General features: G+C 40.5%; 1 protein-coding gene across 1 annotated transcript in view; it reads right to left on the minus strand.

Moving 5' to 3' along the window:
* CNTN1 (contactin 1) overlaps nucleotides 1-27,175 on the minus strand; it is a 130,339-nt gene that overhangs the window by 65,681 nt on the left and 37,483 nt on the right. The window contains exon 2 of the mRNA XM_075857060.1: nucleotides 9,478-9,561. The gene's annotated coding sequence lies outside the window, so the exon portion shown is untranslated. The remainder of the gene's footprint in view (nucleotides 1-9,477; nucleotides 9,562-27,175) is intronic.

The following is a 27,175-nucleotide window of genomic DNA, read 5'->3' on the forward strand; positions in this document are numbered from 1 at the left end:
TAGGGGCAGCAAAGAGGGCATTATACTGTATGGGGGCCACTATGGGGCATTATGCTGTATTGAGGAATTTGTTTGGGCATTATACTGAATGGGGGCATCTGTATGGGCATTATACTGCATGGGAGAATCCGTGTCTGCATTATACTGTATGGGGGAATCTGTGTTGGCTTTATACTGTATGGGTGCATCTATGGGGCATTATACTGTATGGTGGCAGCTAGAGGGCATTATACTGTGCGGGGGCAGCTATTTGGTATTATTCTGTGTGGGAGGCGCTATGGGAGCATGATACTGTGTGGGCAGAATCGGTGTGTATGGGCGGGGATTGGGTGGGGGTGGGATTAGAGGCGTGGTTTAAAAGAAAAAAAATTGGCGCCGCATCGGTTGTCCCTCTTTGTGATACTTCAAAGATGGGAGGTATGTATTGTATTGAATTTGTTTTATAAGAAATTGGAGTCCTTAACCAAATTCAGGCAAAGGTAAGAGTGGACATCAGTATAGGTATTTTTACCTTGCTTTGACACCCCCTGTTGTTTCCATGGTACTGATTTGTGTACATCCTTGCATCGATGCCTTTGCTACTGGACACACATGTGCAAATACCACTGTCACAATGGCGCATTGATACACAAATTGTTAACTGCCTATCACTCATACTTGTATGCAAATAACTAGATTCCTGCTAAGCCTGGATGCTGTATGTGCAGGGACTGTGGTAATGTACACAGCAGGGGGGGAAGCGGACTGAAGGCAGCAATGCGGCAGCTGGCGGAGGGCCAATGAAGGAGAGACACACACAAAGCATTATGGGGCTTGCAGTAAACAGCCTCTATAGTGCCATCACATGTGCCTCCACTAAACCCTTACCACAATCTCTCTCATTCGACAAGGGGGAACATGGATACTGGAAAGAACCATAAAAGGTCTATTTTATTTTAAGTGATAGGCTTTAAACAGTACCTATGAACATTTATACATGTTGGGCAGCTTTTGAGAGGAAAGTGTGTCGTGGGACAACCATTTTAAATTACCTCTTAATATTTTGGCAAGGTTAGTGTTTATTACAGATTAACTACACAACATTTATTTCTTTTAACACCTTAGCATAATAGTACAAGCTCTAACCCATTTAGCGGAGTACAGATAGCTAAAGTCAAAGGTGCTGGAAATGGGCATCCATGAATAGATATTTACCAAAATATGAAAAAAATAAAATAATGGAAAATTGTTTATATTGTGAGATATATTAGCAATAGCTAAAAATAATTAACAATAGCAAAGTAAACAGTACAATTGTAGCAGCTCCCACATCGGGGCAACATTTTTTTTCAGAATAAACAAAAAGTATTCTAATTCAAATAGTGCAAGTTGGAACTGAACAGTCTCAGTACCATTGACGATTGTAAAATAATTTGGATTGTTAACAATAGTCATTAAATCTTTTGCCAGCTTTAACCCCTTAGGCTTCGTTCACATTCCTGTACCATAATTACTTACACATCATCTGTCTCCGGGGTTGCGCATGCGCGGAGGCGTCTGGGAGCCTCGCCCGGCTGTCTGTCGTCTTCACGCTCGTGCTGCGCTTGCCTCGTCTCCAGGGATACCAGTCCCTGGGGGCGCGCACGGGCGTGACGACAGACTGCCGGGATCTCGCGGCTCAGGCAGGACTTCCGCGCATGCGCCGTGGACCGGCAATGGAGTCATACACACCGGAACATACTCTGGTAATATCACCCAGCTACATATAAACGTACACAATGTCATATCACAATATACTATCCCCTGAGGAAGCCAGTTCGGCGAAACGCGCGTCGGGGCACTATTACTTTGGGCCGCAGTGTGGGACCATATACACACTCATCATTATGGGTAAGCCTGCCATATAAGTGATCTGCTCCTCGAGTAGATCCCTCTGGATTTACACGCACTCTGAATATCCTCCATGTTTCTTCCTTTTTTTGACTCTACTGCTGTCGGTCATTTCTACACTTAATTCTATCTTGGCAAGATAGGGTCTGTAACCCTTTGACCCTGGACACTCATAAACATCCACTGTACATATTACTGAATGCACTGGTGTCCAGGTATAGCTGCTATTTTTGATAGACCGATCACATGTGCTTTATTTATTATTGCTACCCCCCCCCTCTTGTGACAGATGTACTGTCACTTGTTATGTCATGGATCCCATTCATTGTTAGTATACCCCTAATTGATTGTCTTCATAACCCACACTGTTCTTTTAGATCTCCTTGAAGTTTTAATATTTGCGATTTTGTGTTGTATGTCCTAATAAAAATTTGTACTTTTTCATTACTTCTGTGGCTCTTTGACTTCTTGGTTCTATATAAGTTTTTCTTCGTTCACATCTGCGTTGGGCTTCCGTTTATGGGTCAGGGGAACCCATTAATGGAAACCATAGCTTTCCGTTTGCATTACCATTGATTTCAGAGTCAATAGCACAGCCGACTACGCTATTGAAACTGAAACTTTACGTAATGGAGACAAACAGAAACCATGCGCAATAGAAGCATTACCATTGAAAGCTATGGTTTCCGTTTGGTTTCCGTTCATGCGTTCCCCTGACGGAAAGGTCTGATGGAACCCATAAATGGAAGCCCGATGCAGATGTGAACAAACCATATTTTAGCTTTTTGATTTTACTTCCCCACATTCCGACAGACATAATATTTACATTTTTTCATTGATATAGCTGAATGAGTCCTTATTTTTTGAGGAACAAGTTGAAGTTTTTAGGCACCATTTTGGAACATATGTTAACATTTAATTTGTATAAAATATTATTTTGGGGCAAATATGGATAAAAGGCAATTCTACCATTATTTTATTTGCTTAATTTTTACACCATTCACTTTGAATTTATTGTTCAGGATATTACAGTGGTTCGGGATACTAAATATGTGTATGTAATTTGCTGTGTTGTGGACTATACGCAATGATCTTTATTTTATTAAAAGGATTCAAGAATACCACTGTACAACAGTTTTCTGCAATTGGAAGTTTAGGGTTCTAAATTAGCCAAACACCATGGACATGATAGACCCTCAATATATTTGTTCGACAACTATCAATTGTTACGATGTATCTATCTTCATGCTAGTGCTCCATAAATCAGTCCTAGCAATATCATATAAAGAGACTTATCAAAAGTAATGTGCAAGAGATTTAGGGGAAAATATTGACAGTGATCATTTATGACAGCTCTATTTTCTATACACATATTGTATATATTTCAGTTGTTACCTGCTAAACAGCAAACGGTGCTGAAGTTGTTCAGTTAAAAAAATTGTTAACATATAAATGGATTCATTCTTGAAATGCATCAATCAATTAAAATTAAAGGTGCCATCAACTTAGAGGGGGGGTTCTGCCCTGTGCAAGGGAGGGGGCAGAATATTTAACTTGCAAATAACGTGCATATATTTGTTAAAAAAAATAATAGTAATTAAGTAAAATAATTAGGGGAGTAAAAATAATAAAACCAAATAACCCCCAAAAAGCATAAAATGTCTTAAAACAAAGACAAAAAGTCACCTGTTCCAACATGGTACTATCATTATTAACAAATACACCGTTCAGCCAAAACAGTAAAACCATCTGCTTAATATTAGGTAAATCCCCCTCGTGCCACCAAAACAGCTCTGATCCGTCGAGGCCTGGTCTTCATAAGACCTCTAAAGGTGTCCTGTGATATCTGGCACCAAGAGGTTAGCAGCAAATCCTTTAAATTCTGTAAGTTGCAAGGTATGGCTTCCATGGATTGGAATTGATTTTGCAGCACATCCCACAGATGCTCCATCGGATTGAGATCTGAGGAATTTGGAGGTCATGTCAATACCTTGAACTCATTTGTCATGTTTCTCAAACTATTCCTGAACAATTTTACTGTGTGGCAGAATGTAATATCCTGCTGAAAGAACGTGTGTACTTGGTCTGCAACACTGTTTAGGTTGGTGGTACGTGTCAAAGTAACATCTATATAAATGCCATGACCTAAGATTTCCCAGCTGAACATTGTTTAGAGCATCACACTGCCCTCCCCGGCTTGCTTTCTTTCCATAGTGCATCCTGATGATATCTCTTCCCCAGGTAAGCAAAGAACACAAACTCAGCAGTTCACAAGATGTAAAAAAAAACAACATGATTTGTCAGACCAGGGCACCTTCTTTAATTGCTCCATCGTCCAGTTTGGATTCTCACATGCCCATTGTAGGTGCTTTCGACGTTGGACAAAGTTCAGAATGGACACTCTAAACAGTCTGCAGCTAAAGGAGCTTAAAGCACAGCAAGCTGCAATGCACTGATTGTTCTGTACCTTTACATAATGGGCAGTATTAACTTTTTCAGTAATTTGTGCTACAGTAGCTTTTCTGTGGGAACTGATCAGACGAGCTACCCTTCGCTCCACTTCAATAAACCTTGGGTGCCCATGACCATATTACCGGTTCACCAGTTGTCCTTCCATGGACCACTTTTAGTAGGTAATTACCACTGCATACCGGGAACACTCCACAAGGCCTGACGTTTTGAAGCTCTGACCCAGTCATCTAGTCATCACAATTTGGCCCTTGTCAAAGTTGCTCAGACCCTTACACTTGCCCATTTTTTATGCTTCCGACACATAAACTTCAAGAACTGACTGTTCACTTGCTGCCTAAGGCTGGGTTCACACGACCTATTTTCAGACGTAAACGAGGCGTTTTATGCCTCGTTTTACGTCTGAAAATAGGGCTACAATACGTCGGCAAACATCTGCCCATTCATTTGAATGGGTTTGCCGACGTACTGTGCAGACAACCTGTCATTTACGCGTCGTCGTTTGACAGCTGTCAAATGACGACGCGTAAAAAATACAGCCTCGTCAAATGAAGTGCAGGACACTTCTTTCAGACGTAATTTGAGCCGTTCTTCATTGAACTCAATGAAGCACAGCTCAAAATTTACGGCTGTCAGAGAAGCCTCGCAAAATGCGAGGAGGAGCATTTACGTCTCAAACGAGGCAACTGTTTTCTCCTGAAAACAGTCAGTCTTTTCAGACGTAAAAGCCTGCTACCGTGTGCACATACCCTAATATATCCCAACCCTTGACAGGAGACTCTGTAATAGGATAATCACTTCACCTGTCAGTGGTTTTAATGTTATGGCTGAACGGTGTAAACAGCTCTTTCTTGCTATAGATTTCCCCAGGTTGATTATAGTGGGTGGGTAGTAGATATTGTTGTTTTATATATATATATATATATATATATATATATATATATATATATATATATATATATATATATATATATAAAACAGTGCAGAAAAATAAAAAGGAAGCAAGGATAAGGAAAGTAATATGACACTGGCACTGAAATTACTCCATCATTTTCTCAAGTAGAACTACAATCCTAAGGATAAAGACTGTCTACCAGTAGAGATTTTCTTTTTCATTATTATATTTAAACCTTTCTCAAGCAGAGACACCAAGGACATGACTTAGGGGCTTCCACACAATGCAGCACCGAAACACTAAAACCACTTAACAGAAAGCTGAATAACAGAAACCATTTAATTCTGAATAAAAGGAATAAAAAAGTTACATAAAAATACAAACATAAATAAAGCTGCAAAGGGCTTTTCAATATTGTGTTATAGAAAAAACAGACTTAAAAGAAGAGCATGTGTTTTATGTTCTCTACATGGGCAAAAGTATTGGGACACATCTTTCAATTATTTAATTCAGGTTTTTAATTCATTCCCATTACCACGCATGTATAAAATCCAGCACCTAGCCATACGGTCTGCCTTTATTAACATTTGTGAAAGAATGGGTCATTCTAAAGAGTTCCAGCATGGTACAGTAACAAGATGCCACCAAAGTCAGTACCTGAAATTTCTTCCCTCCTGGATATTCCACGATCAACTGTGAGTGGTATTATTACAAAGTCGAAGCGTTTAAGAACCACAACATGGCAACCTTTATAAATATATTTATAAATGCTTGGCTGAAATTCACTGGCATATACTGTCAATAGGCTTTACATTGCATTATAAACATCTGCTGACATGACCTGGAGGCTTGCTGCAGACAGTTCCCACCATCTTGTTCAGTTTATGACTTTGAGGATAACCTGAATCAATGGATTCTCCAAATAAGAGACTGTTTAAGACCCCTGATATGTTAGACTTAGTGATCTTTTACAAAAATATATCTTGTGTATAATATCTAATAGGTATACAATAATAAAATAGTGGATAAACGTGAGCATGTCCAGGTAGACGCTTTTTCCTTTCTGCTGTACTAAAATGTATGTGCATGTCCAGCTGAGTCAAATGTGCACAGTAATGGAAGAACTGTGATTTGTAAGCCTGAAAAAAAATACATGTCAATGCCGTTTAGCCTATTATCCTGCAATGTTGATCCAAAGGAAGACAAATATCCCCATGAGTTAAAAGACAATTTTCGGCATCTTAGAAAAGAAAATTCCTTTCCGACGCCAAATCAGGCAATCAGATTAAATCCCTCAATCAACAATCCATCTTAAGTAATTTAGTAACCATAACTTATAATATTACTATACTCAAGAAAGGCATCCAGGCCCCTTTTGAACTCTTTTAGTGAATTCACCATGACAACTTCCTTTTGGAAGAGAGTTGTAAGGCTAACTGAGCAGAGTAGTCATGGAAAGATGGAACAACAACCAGAAGTGGATGGCAAAAAGAAAGTCTTATCACTTAGACCAGTGTTACTTTCACACACGACCACCAGTAGACAACACAACTTGTGTGAGACATTGTGGCTGGCACACCACTCAGGTGTAGGACAGTGTCTAGGGCACTTTTCCCTGATAAAGGGCTACGTACTCACCAAATGCAGGTCTTTGTTTGACCCTCCGGCTTTTAGCCTATCCAAATTTTCTTGATTACTTGTAGGCTCCTGACCGTTCACTTGCATATCCACACTGTCTCTCACAGGGAAGCTCCTGCCCTTCACCCAACCGACAGCAATCAACACACGCAGAAAGGCTCCTGCCACTGTCACCCACCAATACTCCGGAGCCACTCAGACAATGGGCCTCACATAACACTTGTTCCCTCTGGCACTGTGCAGCAACACCGCTGCTGTCAATGGACGGTAGCACTGAAAACCCCTGTAGACGGGAATAGCCGGCTTTTATACAATAAGCACCGCTCCCAGCAACATAGCCAAGCTGTTTCACATCCCAATTACTGTTATAGTACGGCAATACCTAACATGGATTCCGGGTTGTTTTTGACGGAAGCAATAGCATAGTCGACTACACTATTGCTTCTGGCAAAACGACGGGTCCGGTGCATAACAGATACAAACAGAAACCATGGGCACCGGATCCGTCACCATTGAAATCAATGGTGATGGAAACGGAAACCTCTGGTTCGTGTCAGTTTGTGTCTGTTCAAGGTCCCGTTCTGGCGGAAAGCTCCGACGGAACGTCAGAACGGGACCCCAATGCAGATGTGTACGAAACCTAAATGAGTCATTTTTTTTCATATATGTAGTATCAAGAAATTGGAATTTTCCTACTCTTTCCCAACTATTCTACTCCTTAAACTTGCAATTTATAAAGGATTTTATTATTAAAGGGGTTGTCTCAGGAAGACAATCCCATTTTAAATAGAAATGGACAGGGCCATCAGCTAATTTACACAAGTCCAGCTTCTCTAATTCCAGGCTATTAGATAATATCCCCGAGGGAAGCCGCATGTGGGTAGACATTTCCCTTGAAATGGCATATAAATGCATATGATATCCATAAGGCTTAATATGTTATATGGATAGGGGTTGCCTTCATGACCTTTTAACACTCCAGGCAAAAGTGATACACCGTGTTATGTCTACTTCAGGGCCTGAAGCGGCCGTGCATGACACAGAGATTCTTTCTTTGGTGTTCTTAAAATCCCTGTGTCATGCACGGCCACATCAGGGCCTGCACTATACATAGTACAGTGTATATGTTTTGACAAGAGAAATGCAACAGATTGGCCTGAACTGTCAAAAAATGCAAAAAAGGTAAATAAAAAAATACCACAATACTCTTAATAAAGCAAATAAAAAAGTATAAGCCAGGGTTACAAAACCTACTCATGCATACAACAGCTTATTACCAGCCATAGTGTTAATTTTATACACACATTTAAGCTTCGATAAAAGCTGCCCAAATCTGACAACTTTGGCTTGATTGGTTAACAATCTAATGTGTATGGGGGCCTCCAGATTGCCCCTCAATGGCAGATGTTGGGAAAAAGATGGATCAAGCATGCTAGATTTCAGCATGCCCAGTACTGTTTTCCTGCGGGAGATAAAACACTACTGGCAGTGGTTTATTCCCCTTTTCTTATTGGAATAAACATGCACGTTCGGCTGAGCCGTGCATGCATGTTCATGGTGCAGTCAGGTGACATAGTGGCTCTGCCGATCTCACTTTTTTTGCATGTTTATGGCCTTCTTTAGAGTTGAGATATTATTTATGATAAATCGAACACTTTTGTGTACTAAAGAATAAGAAACAGGTTATTATTACTACTTGTAATAGTTATTACAGAGGACCTGTCAGCAGAGAGCACATCACTAATTGCAGGAATCATTAAAAAAAAAAGCACATGTTAAAAGGTGTACAAATCAGGATACCTGTGTAGTATTATAAAGAAGGTATATAAGACTGTATGTTAATTATGTCCGACCAAATTTGTCAGATTTGAACCCTACAACCCAGCAATGAAACAGTGCTAACCACTGAGCCACCATGTTTAATCATTAGCACCGATGCTTTGCAATGCTTCTGCTTCAGGCCCATTAGTGTGTCGGTGCCTGGGCCTACCGGAAGATTCTCAGGTACTCTGGTGGCCAGTCTGACCCTCAATTTAATGATGGACTTTTTGCCCAAACGTTTCCTTACAAATCTGTAAACTGCATGTTAAGCGTACATATACCAAGTCTGCAAGTGCCCCAGGAAACAATTATCACTAAGATCATTTCTATATTTAAATGTAGAAAACAATTAGAGCCCCAAAAATTTGTTAGAATCCAGTCATAGGTATTTTAACATAGCTAGGAAGTAGTTATTGCTTTAGAAAATGCCATTCCAGGTGACCAGCGAGGTTTTACTTTGCTACAATCAGAACATTTATGCCTAGGAAAAACTTTCCCATGAAGCACAAGATAGCATTGTGGAAATGGACAGCTCAGATGATCATCCTGATAATTAATTATAACGAACATGGGCTTTAATTATGGAAAAAAAATCAGGCCCCCAGTGTGTAAAGCCAGCTTTAGTCATGCACAGCACAATTTATAGAATACTGCAGTGAACATGCTGCAGAATGGGCGTCTGAAATCAGCTATCAAATAATCCTGACTCTGTATTTTAGGACAGAAATACTTCTGTTTCAACACACCCTCAATTAAAATCTATTAAAAGAATAAATGCATCTTACCTGGACACCGGCACCCGTTGGTTATTGAGAAAATAGATGAATAAAGGAAGTCTGTCCCAACAAAATGCTCTTCATAGTCACCGTCTGCAGCAGAACAGAAATAGAGAGATATCACAATATGATCTCAGCAAGAAAAGCCATGCACAGAATATCCTCTGTCCTTGCTTCAATAACCCGCATGTAAATTAACACTGCAACATTCTGTGAACGCTGCAGAACTCCCCTCATGGCAGACATTCTATGTTCTAAACCCAGGATTTATCTTCTTTTAGCCTTTCAGTCAAGCCACAATTTGGATGTGTACAACTATATTGTGTTTCACAGCAGTGACTTGCAGAAAAATCTCAGTCATTAGAATGGATGTTCTTCGCCTGCTCAGAGACAGTGAATAAAAGCTACATGCATAATTTAATGCATTAAAATCTTCCTGCACTTCCTGTAGTCACTCTTACATCCAGTAATGGGCTATTGATTGCTTGGACAATGGAAGTCAGGAGATTTTATTTTTGGCCACAAGACAACCACGTACATAAAAACTGAGTTTATATTTACCAGAGAAATGCTGCTTAAAGTCAAACTGCCTCTTGCACACGACCGTTGGGCCACTCGGGCCGTTTTTGACGGCATCCGATAGTCTTCACGGACCTATTCACTTTAGCGGGTGAATCGGGTCCGTGAAAAATGGTCCGAGCCTCCAATCCTAGGAAAGATAGAACATGTTCTATCGTTCCTCGGATCACTGACGGGACTCGGACGGCACACACGGTCGTGTGCATGAGGCGTAACCACCAAAAATCGTACTGATCTAGCACCATATAGTGCAGAGATATTCAGGGCACTTAGCAAATCACCCTCAGCATCAATCCGCCCCCAAAAATCTGTATAAATACTTCCTCTGCTAGGTATTACAGGATTCCACAGAGGGATCAACGTGGTTCAACAGGTAATTTAGATTTTTTTGGGGTGGGTCATTAGCTCTTACCCAACCAATAGGTAAGAAGTCATATTAAGATACAACATAAGCATAAATATAAACATGAATAAACTTCTAGAAAAGTTTGAAATGCATACAAAACATATTTACGCAGCACCACAGCAATGGCTGTAGAAGAAGAAGCAACTGCTATAAGGTTTATAGATGCTCAGGGCCTACATGAGACTTCTAAATGCAGCCATGCTTTTGTTCTTAACATTCATTGGGGGGAAAAAAATGAAATAAATGCTGAAGGTTAGCAGGCAAACCTGCTGAAACATGTCTGCCTAGTATGGGATTTATAGGGTGATATTTGTGGTTTATATGGTTAGATATACTGTAGATATATTGTAACATTTGCCCCTAATTCCACTGAGATATTCCATTTATACCTTCCTACTATAAATAAGGAGGTTTTCCTATTTTTAAATCCATGGCATATACATAGGATATGCGATTAATGTGTGATTGGTGGGGGTCCAATTGCTGGGACCCCCACCAAACACAAGAATGAAGGGGAAGCAGCAGTCCAACGTGTTTCATGGACTCTTTGTAGTTTTACAAGAAACAGTGCTGCTCTCCTATGGGCCCCATATCTGGTATTGCAGTTTAGCCCCAATTATTTGAATATACCAGATGCAGTCCATTGGACATGTAAAAAAGATACAACACGCTATATAACATCATTGCAGACATTTTCATGTGTGATGCTGTTCCCTTTTCATCTTCTGTCTACATATGACAATCAAATAACATTACTGCTGCTCTCATTGACCAGATTTAATAGGGGTCAAATTCGGACCTGGGAGAGAACAGGGCAGGGGGGTTCCAGCAATGAAGACAGCAGTAGTTATGTAAAATGACCTGGGTTAAGTTATGAGGTCGTGTGTGCTAAAGGTCAACAGTTTTGTAAGATTGGTAACAAGTAGTTTTTGAGGCGGAATTCGATTTTAACTTTAAAAAGCGCTTGTCTTTTTTTTTTTTTATCTAAACCGGTCCAAAATTAATTTATAATCTCTTTTTATAGGAGTAAAAGCTTTGCTTTTCTGTTCCAGAGATCCAAATCCCCTGATTCTTTGCGCACAGCCATAGATGGTTAATCAAGTTCTCTCAAAATTCAACGCCTGTCCATATGGCACATTAGGGAACATAGATTCCATAGAGAGGGGCCTACTTGCTTGTCCCCCCTTCTTTTTAGGAAAAGTGTAGAGCTGCTAAGAAAGAGTGGCTCCCATTCTGGAGGGCTCAGCAAGGCCATGTATTATATGATCGCCTATCCATTTAAATGGATGACTTGTAATACTAGCATGGAGCGGAAATGTGTGGCTGAGTTTCAGGAGACAAACTTTCTGAAAATGGATTGTCATGTCAAAATTCTGTCTGTCTGCAGTTACCACTAGGTGGAGCTTGTGCTTACTTAGAAAAACATTTTATTTTTTATTTCAATGGGAGTTGTATAAATAACATTTTGAGTTAGAGTTTGATATATTTACTCTCTAATTAGGTGGTTTTCAGCTCTGTAACAGAAAAACAGAGCTCTGACCTCTATAAATGTATATTACAAAAATTAAAACGCAAAGAAGGTTGGACCTATTTAAAAAAAATAATAATAGGTATACTTTGAATTTCTTCTTTTCACTACTACAGTTGGATGTGACTTTTTTACATGCTTGCTTGCTGTGCAGGATTTGAAGGCAGACTAACAATTCTGGTCCTCGTCCTGGTATTCTGACACTCAAAAATTAGTATGAATGATAACAACCAGAGGTAACTGTAAAATAATTCCTCTAATTTGATTATTATATTGACCTAGATAAGACCGCTACCACAGTTTCTTGAAATGATGTAGAAACAATCTTCTATTCATTTAGAATATGCCTCTAAGAGATTTACAAACTTGAAAATAATTATATTTAAAATAATCACCTTTCGAATATGACATCATATATTTCAAAAACTTAACAATAAACCCATGCTGGGAATTAAATTGCATTCAATTCTGCAGGGCAATTTTAACTTTCAGTATTATTCTTCAAAAAAGGAAACAGCAACAAAGTGCTCTATAGGAGATGTGATCCGGTGTTTGGTACATTTTCTGAATACAAAAGATAGCTAACTTGAAAGGGTCTAAAATACTAAAATTGCACAAGACACTTGGAACGCCATTAAGAAATTCACATCTCTGGTATTTCTCAAGTAGCCGATAACAAAACATGTTTTTCTTCGCTTCTATAAAGGATATAGGTACAAACACCAGTGGTAACAACAAGCTAACATTTTATAAACTGCAGTATTAATTTTACTGTTATACTGAATACTGTTTGTTGACAACAGAGCTTTACAAAAATACAATTGTCATCTAACTGCTATCTATCTACTATATCACCAGAGGCTTTGCCCTCCACCCATGATTTAGCTCGTTCTTGTTTAGATTGGCTTCCGTGTATGCATACAAGCCCAGCATACAAGCTCACCAGGTCAGCAATATTAGTAGATGGAGAGCTGATTTCTATTACTGCAAGAACAGAATGATTATAAAGTAAATAATAATCTGGCCTCCATTAAGAAAAAAAATATCCAATTAAATAATTATGAGCCTCAATATGAAGGGATCCTGGCGTTTTAAAGTGTTCTGTACTAAAAGCTATTAATGGGCATCAAACCATGGGGCCCACACTGGTTACAAAAATGAAGGGTCTGGAGTGGAGTGCTGTGGCACCTTTGGCCCCACACTCACGAACGTGTTTTTGCAGCCGCAATTCCCCCGCAAATCTGAAGGGGAAATGCGGGCCCATTCATTTCCATGGGCCCATGCACACGACCGTGGTTTCTATGGTCCATGCATTGCCCGGAAGCCTAGACAGCAAAAAGATAGGACATGTCTTATTACGGCCGTATTTTGCAGTCCAGGCTCATTGAAATGAATGGACATGGCCATGTGAACGACCCGAGATTTGCGGGCGGCCTGCGGGTAACACTCCGTGGCCGTCCGAGCCGCAAATCACGGGTCATGCACACCACTACGGTCATGTGCATGAGCCCTTTGGCTTTCAACAGACAAAGCACCACCTTCATCTACTGGTTTGTGCCATGTCTGGTATTGCAGTTCAGTTGCATCTCAGCCCCAGTTAAGAACTGCAATAACAGATGCAGCCTACATCCACAGAAGATCCATGGTTAGTTCTCCAAGATGTTTGGAACAACTTCCCTGCTGAGTTCCTTCAAAAACTGTGTGCAAGTGTACCTAGAAAGATTGATAATGTTTTGAAGGCAAAGAGTGGTCACACCAAATATTTATTTGATTTAGATTTCTCTTCTGTTCATTCACTTTGTAATTCATTAATTGATAAAAAAAAAATATTAAACACTCGTATTTGTGAAAGCATTCCTACTTTGCAGCATTTCTCCACAACTGCCTAAAACGTATGCACAGAACTATATATATATATATATATATATATATATATATATATATATAAATATGCACACACCAATCAGCCATTACATTACAAGCAACTGACTGATATTGTGAAGGTCCCACTAATGACATCAAAACAGCTCTGACCCGTCAAGGCATGGATTCCACAAGATCTCTAAAGGTGTCCTGTGGTATCTTGCACCAAGATGTTAGCAGAAAACCATTAAAAGGGTTGTCCAATAATAAGAAATTGATGGCCATTAATATCTGATCGGGCGTCCGATTACCGCCTCGGAGATGCTCTGACCCAGTCCTCTAGTCATCACAATTTGGCCCTTGTCAAAGTCTCTCAGATCCTTACACCTGCCCATTTTCCTGCTTTCAAAACATCAACTTAAAGAACTTAATAATTCACTCGCTGCCTAATATATCCTACCCCTTTGACAGAGGCCATTGTAATAAGATAATCAATGTTATTCAGTTCACCTGTCAGTGGTGATCAATATGGGTGATCAGTATATTTATTTATATAGAAGACTTTGTAAATACATTCTATTACTTATATTCCAGAGCTATATTCACAAGTTTGGACGTTATTATTGGAAACAGTCAACAAGCTTGTCATTAGACACACCGTTAATAGCTTATCTAAGCAACCACTAAATTCTATGAGATTTTGCTTTTTCCTGTTCAGTGCATGATGTAAGGAGTAGGGATGTCACGATACCAGAATTTGGACTTCGATACCGATACTTCGTGTAGTATTGCGATTTCGATACCAAAACGATAATTTGCCAACAGTAATAGAAAAAAATGTGAGGCGCGAGGTGTGATGAATTTTGAATGTGCCTCACATTAATAGTAATTAACCCCATTGTAATGACGGGGTAGGAAGACAGACAGGTGAGCCCTAATCTACCCGCCACTCAGTCCCTGCCTACTTGCAACGGCCCGTCCTAGGCGACGGCGTACAACTGGGCGACGGTCCCTACGCTCAATAAGTGCATGACAGACAAACAGACAAGGGTACACAGAAGCTAAGGGAAATGGGGCAGTTGCCCACGGCAACACAGTGAGCAACAAGAGTAGTGAACGAGACGAGTCAAACCAGGAGTGTACGAGGTACAATTCGCAGAGCAGGAGCGTAGTCAGTAAAGACAGGGTCACAAATGAAGCCAGGTCAATAATCCTAGCAGGAGCAGCAGAGCCAGGAAACAGGAAAGAATCACAGGCACTGGAGGAGCAGGAAATGCAGGTATAAATAGACAGAGGGCGGGAGCTAGCTCCGTCTGGCCAGGCTGTGATAGGCTCTCCCACTCCTCAGCCTCCAAGCCTGACTGATAGAAGATCGTGTCACTCTCTCAGACTTAGGAGCAGGTGCAGACTGATTACCCACGGGCGTCGACACAGAAGCTGTGTCTGGCAGATCCTTTACACCCATCATGTTTCTTAGTCATAATGGGTTAATGTGTAACGTACATGATGGGGTTAATTACTATTAATGTGAGGCACATGAATTTAACCTCCATCACACCTCGTGCCCCACAATAAGTGAAAGAAAGAAGTTTTTATTTTATTTTAGCATACACATTATAAATAATGCAAAAAAATTAAGTGTGCAAGTTATTACGGCCGCGCCAATACCGAATATGTGTATATTTTATGGATTGAGACTTATTTTAATGTTTATTGTAAAAAAGGTGTATGTGTTTTTTTTTAAATTGAATATTACTTTATTTAAACTTTAATGCACTGGCATATATCTATATTACAGTACATTAGCCTGTGTACGGTTAGTACACAGACAATTGTTAGGACATACCTAAGTATGCCCTAACAACAGGAAATATGGTCAGACAGCTCTGGGGTCCTTCAATGGACCCTGGGCTGTCTGCTCATATATGGTATGTCCCTCAATCGCGTCACAGAGATTCCAAGGGGCATCCCCCCTTCTAATTTTCTCCTGAATGCTGCAGTCAGCTTTGATCGCAGCATTCAGGGGAATAGCGGCGGAGATGAGAGGTTTCTCTGATCTCCGCCGTTATAGAGCAGGACTGCAGCTGTGTAATACAGCCAATGCCCCGCCTCTGACAACAAGTGCGCGCGGTCAGCATAAGGTGATGCGGCTGGCGCTGCACTAATAAGTGGCAGTTCAGGCACTGAAGACAGAACATGGGGGTGTTTTGCAGTGCGCCCGCCATGTTCTGTCTTCCGTGCCGCCGCTCATTAGTGCAGCGCTGGTCGCATCACATCATCCTGACCGCGCGCACTTGTCAGGACTCAGGAGCGGGGCAATGGCTGTATCACCACATGTATTACACAGCCGCAGACCCGCTCTCATACATTCATGTGTTACAACACTGAGCTGTGCGGCCGCACAGCTTAGTATCGAAATACATGAAATAATGGTATTGAACCATTTGGGGATGCACAGTATCGAAACAATATCTGAGTTTCGATGCATCGTGCATCCCTAGTAAGGAGTACACTTCTCTGAATTGAACTCAACAAAGAATGTTGTGAGCAAATAATCTACCAGCAGGTATAATATTTGCTTGGAAATCAGGGGGAATTGGAATTGCCGCTGTGGATGTGAATAATTATTTATATAGTGCCATCATATTCTGTATAATTACAAGATAAGTGTATTAATGCATGAATGGAAAAATACCGCAAAATTTGGAAGCCACTTACACATCTGTGAACCATCTTGACTTTTGTTATGGCCCGGCCGTTTGAAATTTCAAAGACATTTATAGGAAATAGAACAAAAAGTTAGGGGCCATGGCGAATTTAAGGTTCATTAGCTACCTGACTTCTAGGATTTATTCCAGCTCTGTTTAACTAATGCAGGTACTAATGGAGGTTGCAAGATACAGTTGGAAAGAAATCCTTGACCATATGAGCGAAGAATCTTAATAGGATGAGAAATAGGGGCACACGGTTAGATGAGGTGTAAGCTGTTTTTACAATAGGAGACATTGTGTTTTCTATGATGAACGTTTTCAAATCAAGTGATGGTCTAAAGCTCAGCCGAACTCAATGATTTTGGTGGGATCAGCCAACGACCTAATTTGTATGAGAGTTCTAATTTACCACTCCCCATTGAGATAAATATGTACTCTCGGTTGAGCAAGAATGTTAATGGGGGAGTCGGGAGAAATAACGTTGGGCAACCAGTTACCTAATGTGTGTGGCCATCTTAAGGCAGTGCTGGACAAAACCCTGTTACCAGATCACTATGGCGACTATAAAAACATTTTTTCCGACCGCGTTTTGCTCCCTGCCGTTCATGCCTTCGACTAGATGTTTCCACACTGTGTAGAATGTATGGAGCTGGATGCAGTCACTGACCTGACAAAATTTAGAAGAAAAGTAAAAGAGCTGCTGTTAAAGAAACGTGTACATTGGTAGCATACACAGTTTATTCAAACCTACAACCCTACAAGTAGTCACACAAAACCTCTCTACTGAAGGATAGGTAGACAAGTAGAATCACATCAATACGGGCTTCTTAGTGTCTATAAATGTCTGTACACTATATAATGGCATGTAGATTGACAATCTGACAGTGGTTCAACTATGCATTAAATGCAATTTTTTGTTTTTATATTTTCTACTATTTAAATGTCCATACTTTTACTTTCAGTGCTTGTGTTGTTTTTAGGATTATTATGCATATCACAAGAAAATAGTTTGCAAGAATAGTTGCTTCAACAGTGCATTAAAACTGATGACCATAAATAATTTTGTGTTTTAGATAATTTTACAAAGTTTACAAATGAATAGGGGAAAACACATTACTTGACGGACACAGCATTACAATGCTAGTACTGACTGGCACCAGCTATGTTCAATAATCCTCTGTTTACATGTTAGAACAGACGTCCTTTTGTGACATGTTATCAACGCAGCTAGATGTCCCAAATATCTGAAAGGATCATGGACATAATTATCTTAATAATATTAAAACTGCTAAATAATATTGTATATGTCCTACTGGAATGTCGGAAAATAGTAAACCCATCAACTATAAATAGATATATTATGATATACTATGCTAAACTACTTGTTATTTGCATCCATGTCCATTTAAAATCACACAGGTTATTTCAATATTTTAGAGGGCACTTATTAGATTCATTTGGAATACAAGCAGATCTAGGTTAGACAGGACGGTGCTAACCAAATCCAAAATGATGGGAGGTGCAGGATTTCCCGATCTCAAAGGGGTTTTCATAAATCCCTCCCAAAAAATATTGAAAAAATCAATTTCCCCAACTAAAAATATTGGTACTTACCGTTACGCACATTCCCATCGTGCTCCGTTTGCTAACATGGCTTAAGGGGCATTTTTGTTTACTCAGCTTTCTGTTGAGACTACATTTCCCCTGATTTTCAACCGTCTTTTTTTAGCACTCACGTTTTTCGTGGCTTTTTTACGGCCGTTTTTGGAGGTTTTTTCTATAGAGTCAATGAAAAACGGCTCCAAAAACGGCTCAAGAAGTGAAAGGCACTTCTGTTTCTCGGGCGGTTTTTTATGCGGCCGTTTTTCCCAAAGAAATCAATGGACAGATGTTTGGAGGCGTTTTGTTTCCGATTTTTTGGCCTTTTACGGGCCGAAAAACAGCCGAAAATAAGCCGTGTGAACATACCCTTAAGAATCCCATGACATGTTCTGGGACTCCTCTGAAGCAAGAAGTTACTAAAGACTACTAAAGCCTGTCCGTGATACCTATGATTTTGTTAGTCCACTGCTATAGCGGTATATCGGGATCTGCACCTGTTCTGATTCAATGAGGCCTGTTTAAGTCACAAATTTAATATGTATAATTCCCTTTAATATTTACTATACTTGTGATCCTTTCAGTAGTATCCTTTACGGAGGAATAGGTATTATTACAACATTCTTAAATCTATTTAATAAAACAACCAAGACCAAACCTCTTCATAAAACATTTTTAGCTTAAAACATGTTCCCATGCATGCTATGTTGTACATATCTACCAGGGGTGAAGACAGTCGAAGCTGAGAGCTTTTTAATGGTTAAGTCTGTGACCATGGAAGGAAATGACACTTATTTTCTTCCAGTATTTCACCATGTTGTGCAATATGTTTATTGACAAGTCTATGCTCCAGGGGTGATGCTTGCTGTACCTAAATACTTAAAAGAATTAAGACCACTGTTTTTTATATTCCCAGGGCATGGGTATTTCAGTTCTAAAGAAATATGTTCGATATCTGCATTACTAAAAGAATTTAATCAAAAATCTAAATATGAAATGTTTCAGAAATGAAACTAAATTAGGCCCTAAGAACAAAAACAAGTTAAATACATTTTGTTACGATACTGGCGAACACTGCTGGAATCCTATGGTCAGAAGTAGCGAGCGGAGCACAGTGCAGAACCCGGTGAGACGTCCCCAGGAACAGTGCTTGGCGGGTGGAACACGAGTAGTAGTAGTAGCAGCAAGGAAGTAGGAACAGTCTGGCAAAGACAGTTCTCAGGAGCAGGAGACTGGAACAAGACACAATACTCAAGCACTGTTTGGTATTCCATGTGGTCTGAAGTAGGCCCAAACAGGAAACAAGATGGTTCACACGATGCAACATTTGCCATCTTGGTTAAGGGCAAGTTTAAGGGCAAAACAGCAGCCTCCAGTGGTAAGGAGTAATGGTGCAGCACAATTCTTCAAAGTGTAAAACAGCGGCCACTAGTGGTAATTTTGCAGTACAACAACAGAATCCTGACATTACTCCCTCCTTTCGACAGCGGCCTCAGGACGATGTTTGACTTGGTTTATCTGGATATCTTTGGTGAAATTCCCTAACCAGTCGAGGAGCATTGAGATTGCCTACGGGTTCCCACGAATTATCCTCAGGGCCATATCCTTGCCATTTTATTAGATATTGCAACCGATTTCTGAATATCCTGGAGTCCAGGATGTTTTCAACAGTATAATGTTCTTGTCCATCAACTTCGATAGGATCAGGGGGAGGCAGGTGGCGTCCTGGAAATGGATTTGAAACAACAGGTTTCAATAGGGATACATGGAACACTGGATGTATTCTCATTGGTCTGGGAAGTTTGAGACGAAAAGCCACTGAGTTTACTTGTCCAATAATCTTGAAAGGACCAATAAATTTTTGGCCCAATTTTGCTGAAGGTAAGTGAAGTTTCAGATTCTTGGTGGAAAGCCATACTTCATCTCCCACTTTGAAGGTTGGAGAAGGTCTACGAGATTTATCTGCTGTTTCTTTATATTTCTCCTGGGCAATTGACAATGTAATTTTTAGCATTTCCAGATTCTGTTGAAGTGATTGTATTCTGTCAGTCACTGCAGGAATAAAAGTTTCTCTGGGAAGATTGGGAAGAATACTGGGATGGTAACCAAAATTTGCAAAAAACGGTGTTTGTTTAGTGGAGGCATTCTGAGAATTATTGTAGGAGAACTCCGCCATTGGAAGCAAATCGACCCAGTCATCCTGTAAATGGCAGATGTAGCATCGGAGATACTGTTCTAACGTTTGATTTGTGCGCTCAGTCTGACCATTAGACTGGGGATGAAAAGCAGAAGACAAACTGACATTTATGTCGAGTGCTGTGCAAAAACTCCGCCAGAATCTTGATGTGAATTGTACTCCGCGATCCGAAACCACTTCATCTGGTATTCCATGAAGACGAAACACATTTTGAATTATAAGATCAGCAGTCTCTTTAGCAGAAGGTAGTCCAGGGCAAGGAATAAAATGGGCTGCTTTAGTGAGCAGATCAACCACTACTAAGATGGAATTCTTCCCTTTGGAGACTGGTAAGTCGACAATAAAGTCCATAGAGATAGATCCCCAAGGGCGAGATGGAATTGGCAGAGGCTGCAATAATCCCATGGGTGAGGTACGAGGAGTTTTGTACATGGCACAGGTGTTGCAAGAAGAAACATATTTCTTCACATCTTTTTGATAATTGGGCCACCAAAAGAAGCGGGAAAGAAATTCTTGTGTTTTCTGAATCCCCTTGTGACCTGCTAGTTTAGAGTCATGCATTAATTTTAGCACGTTTAATCTTACAGTTTCCGGAACGTAAATGCAGTGCTTGTTAGTCCATACTTGATTCTTGAAAGTTAGGGACACTTCCTCTGGTGGGTGCAAAAGAATTGGGTCGGTCTCATAGGCTTCCTTTATCTCATCAAGCAAGTCCTTGCTATGGATCACCCCCAGGAAATTGGACTCGGAAAGAATAGTTGTTGGTGGTACTTTCGAGGAGGAGTCATTGGAGAACAACCTAGATAAGGCATCGGCCTTACCATTTCGGGAACCAGGCCTGTAAGAGATCACAAAGTTGAAACGATTTAGAAACAGACTCCACCGGGCTTGGCGGGGAGACAAACATTTGGCAGATCTAACAAATTCAAGGTTACGATGATCAGTTAGAACCACTATTTGTTGAGCTGTGCCTTCTAAATGATGTCTCCATTCTTTGAAAGCAGCAATGATGGCTAGGAGTTCCTTGTTCCCCACGTCATAATTCTTTTCAGCAGAAGTCAAACTTCGAGAAAAGTAAGCACAAGGGTGCAGCAAATCTTTCTCTCCAGTTCTCTGTGATAGAATAGCCCCTATTGCACAGTCTGAAGCATCCACTTCAACAATAAACGCTTTTTCAGGGTTAGGATGAACCAGTATAGGGGCTGTTGTGAATTTTGTTTTCAAATTGAAAAAAGCATCTTGTGTCTGAGGAGACCACACAAAAGGTATCCTTTTCTTTGTTAATTGGGTAATTGGTGTAATAATGCCCGAAAAATTCTTGATAAAACGTCTGTAGAAATTAGCAAATCCTACAAATCGTTGGACCTCTTTCACATTTTTTGGAGTTGGCCAGTCTCTAATTGCTTGAATCTTGCTAGAATCCATGTGTAACCCTAGGGGAGAAATGATATAACCCAAGAACTGTATTTCCGTTTGATGGAATTCACATTTCTCCAACTTGATATAGAGTTGATATGCTTTCAGACGCTCCAACACCATTCCCACATGATTCTGATGTTCTTCTGTAGAATTAGAAAAGATTAATATGTCATCCAGATAGATGACTACGAACTGATCTAACAAGTCCTTGAAGATATCGTTAATAAAATGCTGAAAGGTTGCAGGAGCATTGCAAAGTCCAAAAGACATGACTAGGTATTCATAATGTCCATAACGTGATCTAAACGCTGTTTTCCATTCATCACCTGGTCTAATGCGAACCAAATTATATGCACCTCGAAGATCCAATTTGGTGAATATTTTAGCTTGACGAACTCTATCCAGCAACTCCGGAATCAATGGCAGAGGGTAACAGTTTTTAATTGTGACTTTGTTTAATTCTCTATAGTCCGCGCAAGGTCTCAAAGAGCCGTCTTTCTTTTTAACAAAAAATATAGGTGCAACTGCTGGCGATGAAGATGGACGAATAAAACCTTTAGCTAAATTTTCATCTATGTATTCTTTAAGAGCCTTCAGTTCCGGCTCTGCTAATGGGTAGATGCATCCAAAAGGTATAGCTGCTCCAGGCAACAGTTCAATCGGACAATCGTAAGGTCGATGTGGAGGAAGTTTATTAGCATTCTCTTTGTCACATATATCGGTAAATTCGTCATATAGAGGAGGTAATTTAGGAGATACTTCAAGCTCCCCTTCAATCTTTTCGTGAGATTGTTCTGGTAAAGACTCTGAGGAGGGGACCTCTGATGGAAAAGACACTTCTTTGGTTTCCCAGTCAATTGTAGGGTTCTGAGCCTGCAGCCATGGTAGTCCAAAAATAATTGGAAAATGTGGGGATGAAATTAATAGGAAAGATAGAACCTCATGGTGATTAGGTCTCATAATTATCTCCAATGGTTCAGTCTCTTGATCAACTGGACCTGAGTTCAGAGGGGATCCATCTACAGTTTCCATAATAATGGGTGACAGTCTCTCTTGAAATTTTACACCATGTTTATTAGCAAAAGAAATGTCCATAAAGTTCCCATTTGCTCCAGAGTCCACCATGGCAGAGGCGGATATCCATTGAGAATCAATTCTAAACTTGATGGGAATAAAGCAATGAGTGTCTTTGTGTTCTTTTTTAATATTGGGTGCTGTGCAGGAGACTGAATGAATGAGTGCATGCACTGGTGGCACTTGTTCAGAAGAAACAGATTCTACATCAGAGAATTCATGATCTGCTACTACCGCCACCATCTTGCGTTGACGACATGGACAATTGATAAGGAAGTGATCAGTTTTACCACAATAGAAGCATTGATTTTCTCTAAACCTTCGTTCTCTTCTGTCGGCACTTTCACGCTTTTGTATACTGTCAATTTGCATAGGTTCAGCTTGGTGTTCTTGGTAATTCTTTGTTTCAGAGTCTCTAGGAGTGGGGGCTGGAGCAGACGAGTAATAGTTATTATTACGGGACCATGTAGAACCCCATTTTTCTTGTCGACGCTCTGACAGCCGAGTGTCTATTCGGATACAATGGTGTACAAAATCATCAAACTCTGTGGGAGCTTCAGCCCGTGCTAACTCGTCCTTAAGTGCACTAGATAGTCCTTTTTTAAAGAATGTTAATTTTGCAGCATTATTCCACTCAGTATCCATCACCCACTGTCTGAAATCTGTGGCATATTCGGCAACAGAGCGTCTGCCCTGACGTAGAGCCATCAACGCTGCTTCTGCTGTAGTACACCGGTTAGGATCATCAAATACTTGGCTCATGGCTGCTAGGAAGGCGTCCAAGTCATCAAGCCGAGCATCGTTGGTTTCAATAAGAGGGCTTGCCCAGGCTACAGCCTTATGTGTCAGAAGCATAATAATACACAGCACCTTTGAATTATCAGTAGGGAAGTGAGCAGGATGTGCACCAAAATATAACTTGCATTGGTTTATAAATCCACGGTATTTGTCACGATCCCCACCAAACCTGAATGGTGGAAGCGGCAGGGTAGATGAAGAAGCTGGGGTCACAACTCGAGTCTGAAGTTCCCGGATCAGCTCTGCTTGCTGAGCCACCATGCCTTGTAAACCCTGTGTAGCTTGTCCATAAACTTGAACATCATGGGTTGTTTGATTTTCAAACGCCAAATATTTAGTCTTTAAAGTTTGCATGTCAGCAAAGATGTTAGTAAGCAAACAGTTCATATTGTTCACACGAACCTCCAAACTTGCTTCTCTGGCGGATTCCATGGAAATGGCTTGAGTATCCTGTTACGATACTGGCGAACACTGCTGGAATCCTATGGTCAGAAGTAGCGAGCGGAGCACAGTGCAGAACCCGGTGAGACGTCCCCAGGAACAGTGCTTGGCGGGTGGAACACGAGTAGTAGTAGTAGCAGCAAGGAAGTAGGAACAGTCTGGCAAAGACAGTTCTCAGGAGCAGGAGACTGGAACAAGACACAATACTCAAGCACTGTTTGGTATTCCATGTGGTCTGAAGTAGGCCCAAACAGGAAACAAGATGGTTCACACGATGCAACATTTGCCATCTTGGTTAAGGGCAAGTTTAAGGGCAAAACAGCAGCCTCCAGTGGTAAGGAGTAATGGTGCAGCACAATTCTTCAAAGTGTAAAACAGCGGCCACTAGTGGTAATTTTGCAGTACAACAACAGAATCCTGACACATTTACTGAGGTGCAAATCTATATAGAAATAAGGCTCTGTTCACCTCAGCATCGGAGGCTCTGTCATGTTCCATCATATTTGACAGGAAGAGTAATGTAGCATGCAGTTCTATTCTTCCTATCAAAATGGTGGACACCACAACGGAACCAGACAGACCTTATTATAAGTCAATGGGGTCTGTTGGGCGCCGTTGGTGCCCGTCGTGAGACGGACCCGGCACTCTGTCTATTTAGTTGTTCTGTTTCTATGACGGAGCAGAAGAATTGAGTTGTGAACTCAGTCCTAGTTGTCTAAAGGAAGTTCTTTCAGAACAGCTTGATATTGCTGAAGCGGAGTGGCAATACACTTAATATTATTTGCTTCAGAGTTGACGAAAAACCAGTCAACATGTTGCCAAGGCAACTAGAAAATCATCCCTGGTGACCAGGTCTTGCTTCCTGTCCTATGTATATTTGGTGGTCTGGTGCTTCCATCTGCAGCTCTCATGTCCGGGGTATACAGTCCCACCTCTCCCAGTAGAGAGCGCACACAGGGGTTAATGTTAAACCCACATAGGTAAGAAGGGAAGCTTCCGGAACTACTAGTGGGAAGGAGGAGCACTGCTGCTACCACAGTTATGTATAACTACTGCTGACTAAACATAAGTACTTCTCAAAATGGATTTACACGTGCAAATCTTTTTACTTTCTAGATATTCTTGAATTTCAAAGAATGAGCTAATGATTCCACCTCATGATAACATGTCCTAATGTTAAAACAAAGTAGTGTTTGTGTATGGATTGGTTAGGCATCTGGGGTTTGCTATCCGTTATATTGTAGCGGTGGACTTTTGTCCTTGCTCTCCTATTTAACTGATTGATAATTTTGCAAATATACATGTTATTTAATAAAATGTTGTAATTATATCATTGTGGGCATTCTTTTCTCTGTGTTTTTCTCTTACTTCAATTGTTTGTGGAGGAGCCCTAGTTTATTATATAAGAGTATACTTTTTGTAGGCCTTTCTTTATACATTTTTTTCTGTTAAAGTTGCATTCCTGGTTTTGACTTAAAAAAATACATGCAAAATCTGCAACAAATCTACACTGTGGGAACCCAGCCTTAGGCTTTCTGCGTGATTCCCGTTCTTGCATTCTGACTTCAGAATGCTGATATAGACCGGCATGATGATGTCAATGTGCCAATCTATATCACTCTTTAGGAGACAAGACCCAAGACAGAAAGCTGTAGAGATGACCATCTCTTCCTCCACAAATCCGTAGTGAGCAGTGGATGCAGGACAGAGAGCTGAGGGTGGCCATCACAGCCCGATCGCCGCAGAACCCCAGTTGGGAAATGCTGGTTTAACCCCTCAGCAGAGGCGGTTAAAAAAACGCACATGAATGTCTGCCAATGGGAAAATTCAGGTGACTTTAAAAAGCTAACGTTATTTAAGGTTGGAAAGGGAGACTTGACATCCAATAGACCTTTACTATAAGAATAATGTATAAATAGGAAAGTATGAGCCCTGCACTCTTTATGAAAGTTTGGTTTGAGTGAAATGACTCTGAGAATATATAACACAGCAGTGAACTGAAAACCAAGTACATGGAGATATAAGCTAAGATAACGTACTGGAAATAGACTGTCATGCTTCTTAAAATACATAACAGTTTTGGAGCAGAGATAAAAATGAATGTTTTTCTCATTCTAAGGCCTCATGTCACCCGCAAGCCACCCGCAAATCGCGGGCCGTACATGGCCGCGGCCATTATTTGCTTTGAGCCTGGACTGCAGAACACGGCCGTAATAAGACTTGCTTGTTCTTTCTGCGGTCCGGGCTCCTGGGCCATGCACGGACCGTGGAAACCACGGTCGTGTGCATGGCCCCATAGGAATGAATGGGGCCGCAATTCACAGAGTTTTAAGCCACATCCAGATGTGGTAGATTTGTTGCAGATTTTGGGTGTGAATTCCACAGTACTGTACGATGATAGTGAATGGGATTTTACAAAATTGAATTCACAAAAAAAAATCAGATCTTAGGGTATGCTCTATATATTATAGATTTGTTAGGGTATGTTCACACAGCTTACTTTCAGGCGTTTGTCTGGGCCTAATCGCATCGAAAAACGCCTGAAAAAACAGAAGCTGAAAGCCTCCAAACATCTGCCCATTGATTTTAATGGGAAAAACTGCGTTGTTCCGACGGGGTGTTTATTTACGCACCCGTTTGAAAAAAAGGCGCGTAAAAAAATCCCCGTAAAAAGAAGTGCATGTCACTTCTTGAGATGTTTTTTGAGTTGTTTCTCATTGAGTCAATAGAAAAACAGTTCCAAAAACGGCTCAAAAAAAATGGTTCATGTTTTAAAAACGGCTGAAAATCAGAGGTTGTTTTCCCTTGAAAACAGCTCTGTATTTTACAGCCGTTTTTACTTACAGCAGAAAATGTCAACTATATCTGGACATATAAATAAAAGTATAGAGTTTTTCCATATTCATAAATCTACTTCTTGTGCAGTAATAGCATTACTCGCTGATTTAATTATACAATACTTTGTAATAATCTAGAGTTTGACATCTATTATTATGTAAAAACAAATACAATCAAATACCAGGGTACCCATTCAACTGACGTCACCATTAAACACCTATTAATTATTCCAGCAGCTAATTCACTAACTAGAA

This window comes from Rhinoderma darwinii, chromosome 3 (assembly GCF_050947455.1).
Source record: "Rhinoderma darwinii isolate aRhiDar2 chromosome 3, aRhiDar2.hap1, whole genome shotgun sequence".
NCBI lineage: Eukaryota > Metazoa > Chordata > Amphibia > Anura > Rhinodermatidae > Rhinoderma > Rhinoderma darwinii.